Below are 6,763 nucleotides of genomic sequence, written 5' to 3' on the forward strand. Positions count from 1 at the left end.
TATCGTTATCAACTTTACATCTTTTGGTATTCACGCTATGAATATGTGTAACACTACGTTCGAGATTCATTAAGAATAAACCATTGACCATCGGGGCATGACCATAAAACATATCTCTCATATAAATAGAACAACCATTATTCTCGGATTTAAATGAGTAGCCATCTCGTATTAAACGAGATCCAGATACAATGTTCATGCTCAAACTTGGCACTAAATAACAATTATTGAGGTTCAAAACTAATCCCGTAGGTAAATGTAGAGGCAGCCTGCCGACGGCGATCACATCGACCCTGGAACCATTCCCGACGCGCATCGTCACCTCGTCCTTCGCCAGTCTCCGCTTATTCCGCAGCTCCTGCTGTGAGTTACAAATATGAGCAATGGCACCGGTATCAAATACCCAGGAGTTACTACGAGTACTGGTAAGGTACACATCAATTACATGTATATCAAATATACCTTTAGTGTTGCCGGCCTTCTTATCCGCTAAGTATTTGGGGCAGTTCCGCTTCCAGTGACCCTTCCCCTTGCAATAAAAGCACTCAGTCTTAGGCTTGGGTCCATTCTTTGACTTCTTCCCGGCAACTGGCTTACCGGGCGCGGCAACCTCCTTGCCGTCCTTCTTGAAGTTCTTCTTACCCTTGCCCTTCTTGAACTTAGTGGTCTTATTGACCATCAACACTTGATGTTCTTTCTTGATTTCAACCTCTGCTGACTTCAGCGTTGAAAATACTTCAGGAGTGGTCTTTACCATCCCCTGCATATTGTAGTTCATCACAAAGCTCTTGTAGCTTGGTGGGAGCGACTGAAGGATTCTGTCAATGACCGCCTCATCAGGGAGGTTAATATTCAGCTGGGTCATACGGTTGTGCAACCCAGACATCTTGAGTATGTGCTCACTGACAGAACTATTTTCCTCCATCTTACAACTATAGAACTTGTCGGAGATGTCATATCTCTCGACCCGGGCGTGAGCTTGAAAAACTAGTTTCAGCTCCTCGAACATCTCATATGCTCCGTGATGCTCAAAACGCTTTTGGAGCCCCGGTTCTAAGCTGTAAAGTATGCCACACTGAACGAGGGAGTAATCATCAGCACGTGCCTGCCAAACATTCAAATCGTCTTGCAGTGCTGGGAGAGCAGATGGGTCACCTAACGGTGCTTCTAGGACATATTGTTTCTTGGCAGCTATGAGGATGATCCTCAGGTTCCGGACCCAGTCCGTATAGTTGCTGCCATCATCTTTCAGCTTGGTTTTCTCTAGGAACGCGTTGAAGTTCATGTTGACATGAGCGTTGGCCATTTGATCTACAAGACATATTTTGCAAAGATTTTAGACTAAGTTCATGATAATTAAGTTCATCTAATCAAATTATTTAATGAACTCCCACTCAGATTTGACATCCCCTTAGTCATCTAAGTGTTACACGATCCGAGTCGACTAGGCCGTGTCCGATCATCACGTGAGACGGACTAGTCATCGTCGGTGAACATTCTCATGTTGATCGTATCTTCCATACGACTCGTGTTCGACCTTTCGGTCTCCGTGTTCCGAGGCCATGTCTGTACATGCTAGGCTCGTCAAGTTAACCCTAAGTGTTTTGCATGTGTAAAACTGTCTTACACCCGTTGTATGTGAACGTAAGGATCTATCACACCCGATCATCACGTGGTGCTTCGAAACGACGAACTTTAGCAACGGTGCACAGTTAGGGGAGAACACTTCTTGAAATTGTTGTAAGGGATCATCTTCTTTACTACCATCGTTCTAAGTAAACAAGATGCATAAAACATAATAAACATCACATGCAATTATATAAAGTAGTGACATGATATGGCCAATATCATATAGCTCCTTTGATCTTCATCTTCGGGGCTCCATGATCATCTTGTCACCGGCATGACACCATGATCTCCATCATCATGATCTCCATCATCGTGTCTTCATGAAGTTGTCACGCCAACGACTACTTCTACTTCTATGACTAACGCGTTTAGTAATAAAGTAAAGTAGTTTACATGGCATTCTTCAATGACACGCAGGTCATACAAAAAAATAAAGACAACTCCTATGGCTCCTGCCGGTTGTCATACTCATCGACATGCAAGTCGTGATTCCTATTACAAGAACATGATCTCATACATCACAATATATCATTCATCATTCATCACAACTTCTGGCCATATCACATCACATGACAATTGCTGCAAAAACAAGTTAGACGTCCTCTAATTGTTGTTGCATCTTTTACGTGGCTGCAATTGGGTTCTAGCAAGAACGTTTTCTTACCTATGAATAACCACAATGTGATTTTGTCAACTTCTATTTACCCTTCATAAGGACCCTTTTCATCGAATCCGCTCCAACTAAAGTGGGAGAGACAGACACCCGCCAGCCACCTTATGCAACTAGTGCATATTAGTCGGTGGAACCGGTCCCACGTAAGCGTACGTGTAAGGTTGGTCCGGGCCGCTTCATCCCACAATACCGCTGAATCAAGATAAGACTAGTAGCGGCAAGCAAGTTGACAAGATCTACGCCCACAACAAAATTGTGTTCTACTCGTGCAATGGAGAACTACGCATAGACCTAGCTCATGATGCCACTGTTGGGGAACGTTGCAGAAAATTAAAATTTTTCCTACGGTTTCACCAAGATCCATCTATGAGTTCATCTAGCAACGAGTCATGGGAGAGTGATTGCATCTACATACCACTTGTAGATCGCGTGCGGAAGCGTTCAACGGAACGGGGGTGATGGAGTCGTACTCGCCGTGATTCAGATCACCGATGACCTAGTGCCGAACGGACAGCACCTCCGCGTTCAACACACGTACGGAGCGGATGACGTCTCCTCCTTCCTGATCCAGCAAGGGGGAAGGAGAGGTTGATGAATATCCAGCAGCACGACGGCGTGGTGGTGGATGCACCAGAACTCCGGCAGGGCTTCGCTAAGCAACTACGGGAGGAGGAGGAGGTGTTGCAGGGAGGAGGGAGGCGCCAGGGCTTATGGGTGCGGCTGCCCCTCCCTCCCCTCCATTTATATAGGGGCAAGGGAGAGGGGGGGGGGCACAGCCTTGCCCCTTCCTCCAAGGAAGGGGTGCGGCCAAGAGGGGGGGAGGAGTCCATCCTCCCCAAGGCACCTCGGAGGTGCCTTCCCCCCTTAGGACTCTCCCCTCTCCAAGTCTTCTTGACGCATGGGCCTGTTGGGGCTGGTGCCCTTGGCCCACATAGGCCAAGGCGCACCCCCTACAGCCCATGTGGCCCCCCAGGGCAGGTGGACCCCCCGGTGGACCCCCGGACCCCTTTCGGCACTCCCGGTACAATACCGATAAAGTGTGAAACTTTTCCGGCGACCAAAATAAGACTTTCTATATATAAATCTTTACCTCCGGACCATTCCGGAACTCCTCGTGATGTCCGGGATCTCATCCGGTACTCCGAACAACATTCGGTATGCTGCATACTCATACTCATACAACCCTAGCGTCACCGAACCTTAAGTGTGTAGACCCTATGGGTTCGGGAGACACGTAGACATGACCGAGACGGCTCTCGGGCAATAACCAACAGCGGGATCTGGATACCCATGTTGGCTCCCACATGCTCCTCGATGAGGTCATCGGATGAACCACGATGTCGAGGATTCGATCAAACCCCGTATACAATTCCCTTTGTCAATCGGTACGTTACATGCCCAAGACTCGATCGTCGGTATCCCAATACCTCGTTCAGTCTTGTTACCGGCAAGTCACTTTACTCGTACCATAATGCATGATCCCGTGACCAAACACTTGGTCACTTTGAGCTCATTATGATGATGCATTACCGAGTGGGCCCAGAGATACCTCTCCGTCATACGGAGTGACAAATCCCAGTCTCGATCCGTGTCAACCCAACAGACACTTTCGGAGATACCTGTAGTGCACCTTTATAGTCACCCAGTTACGTTGTGACGTTTGGTACACCCAAAGCACTCTTACGGTATCCGGGAGTTACACGATCTCATGGTCTAAGGAAGAGATACTTGACATTGAAAAAGCTCTAGCAAAACGAACTACACGATCTTGTGCTATGCTTAAGATTGGGTCTTGTCCATCACATCATTCTCCTAATGATGTGATCCCGTTGTCAATGACATCTAATGTCCATAGTCAGGAAACCATGACTATCTGTTGACCAACGAGCTAGTCAACTAGAGGCTCACTAGGGACATGCTATGGTCTATGTATTCACACGTGTATTACGATTTCCGGATAATACAATTATAGCATGAATAAAAGACAATTATCATGAACAAGGAAATATAATAATAATGCTTTTATTATTGCCTCTAGGGCATATTTCCAACAACGAAACCACCTCAAAGTTATTTTTCGGATCAATCTATTCAAGAGTTCGTACTAGAATAACACCTTAAGACACAAATCAACCAAAACCCTAATGTCACCTAGATACTCACCTTAAGTATCCGTGGGCATGATTATACGATATGCATCACACAATCTCATATTCATCTATTCAACCAACACAAAGTACGTCAAAGAGTGCCCCAAAGTTTCTACCGGAGAGTCAAGAAAATGTGTGCCAACCCCTATGCATAGGTTCATGGGCGGAACCCACAAGTTGGTCACCAAAACATACATCAAGTGGCACGTGATATCCCATTGTCACCACAGATAAGCACGGCAAGACATACATCAAGTGTTCTCAAATTCTTAAAGACTCGATCCGATAAGATAACTTCAAGAGGAAAACTCAATTCATCACAAGAGAGTAGAGGGGGGAGAAACATCATAAGATCCAACTATAATAGCAAAGCTCGCGATACATCAAGATCGTGCCATAGAGAGAACACGAGAGAGAGAGATCAAACACATAGCTACTGGTACATACCCTCAGCCCCGAGGGTGAACTACTCCCTCCTCGTCATGGATAGCATCGAGATGATGAAGATGGCCACCGGTGATGGGTTCCCCCCTCCGGAAGGGTGCCGGAACGGGCTCCCAAGAGGTTTTTGGTGGCTACAGAGGCTTGCGGCGGCGGAACTCCCGATCTATCTTGATATTCGATGGTTTTAGGGTACGTAGGCTTATATAGGCGAAAGAAGTCGGTTGGGGGAGCCTCGAGGGGCCCACGAGAGGGTAGGGCGCGCCCAGGGGGGTGGGCGCGCCCCCCTGTCTTGTCTCCTCCTCGATGATCCCCTGGCTTGCACTCCAAGTTCCTGGGATTGGTTCTGTTCCAAAAATAACTTTGCTGAATGTTTCATTCCGTTTGGACTCCGTTAGATATTCCTTTTCTTCGAAATACTGAAACAGGCAATAAAACAGCAATATGGGTTGGGCCTTCGGTTAATAGGTTAGTCCCAAAAGTAATATAAAAGTGTATAATAAAGCCCGTAATCATTTAAAACAGATAATAAAATAGCATGAATGCTTCATAAATTATAGATACGCTGGAGACGTATCAGACCTCGTCCAACATTGCGTCAGTTGTCAGCTCTTCGCTAACCAAAGCCATATGCCACCCACCGCCCTCCAAACAATCCCCATAACTTGGCCCTTTGCGGTCTAGGGGCTCGATATGGTCGGACCCCTTAAAGGAGGAAGCCATAAGAAGAAATACCTATTGGTCATGGTGGACAAATGCACCAAATGGATAGAGGCCAAACCAGTTAAAACGGCCGAATCCGGACCAGTGATAGACTTCATATCAGGGGTCGTGCACCGTTACGGTGTCCCCCACAGCATCATCACCGATAATGGCTCCAACTTCACAGCCGACGAGGTGAAAACTTGATGCGGCAACATGGGCATTAAGCTCAATTACGCCTCCATCTATCACCCCCAAACAAACAGTCAAGTCGAATAAGCGAATGGTCTTATTATGAGCGGTATCAAACCCATACTAGTGCGATCCCTGAAGGAATCAGACACGCAATGGGTCGAGGAGCTCGACTCCGTACTATGGGGGCTGTGGACCACGCCAAATCGCATCACTGGATACACACCATTATTCATGGTGTACGGCACAGAGGCGGTATTGCCCTGCGATATCATTCATGACTCACCTCGAGTGCACATGTACGAAGAGAGAGAAGCCGAGCTCGATCGGCAGGATAGTTTAGATGCCCTGGAGGAGGAGCGCAACGTTGCAAAAGCCCGTTCCGCATTCTATCAGCAACAGGCTCGCAGGTATCAAAGCAGTGAAGTACGGGCCAAAACTTATAACCTTGGTGAACTTGTTCTACGCCTACCGGAGAAGAAAAAGGACAAGCTCAAGCCCAAGTGGGAGGGTCCCTTCATCATTGATAAAGTTCTCACCGAAGGAGCGTACCGCCTGCGTGATGCATCAGATAATCGCGGTAGGCGTAGCGGCCAGACTCCGAAGATTCTACGCCTAGCGCCGAACTCTGTGTTCATCCCTGCTACGTATTGAGCTTGCGTTGGTTTTCCCTGAAGAGGAAAGGGTGATGCAACAATAGTAGCGTAAGTATTTCCCTCAGTTTTTGAGAACCAAGGTATCAATCCAGTAGGAGGCTCCTCAAAAGTCCCACGCACCTACACAAACAAACAAAGAACTCGCAACCAACACAATAAAGGGGTTGTCAATCCCTTCAAGGCCACTTGCAAAAGTGAGATCTGATAGAGATAGTATGATAAGATACATATATTTTTGGTATTTTATAATATAGATTGGAAAAGTAAAGATGCAAATAAAAGTAGATTGAAAGCTTATATGATAAAAGATAGACCCGGGG

The sequence above is a fragment of the Triticum aestivum genome, chromosome 3B (assembly GCF_018294505.1).
Source record: "Triticum aestivum cultivar Chinese Spring chromosome 3B, IWGSC CS RefSeq v2.1, whole genome shotgun sequence".
In the NCBI taxonomy this organism is placed as follows: Eukaryota; Viridiplantae; Streptophyta; class Magnoliopsida; order Poales; family Poaceae; genus Triticum; species Triticum aestivum.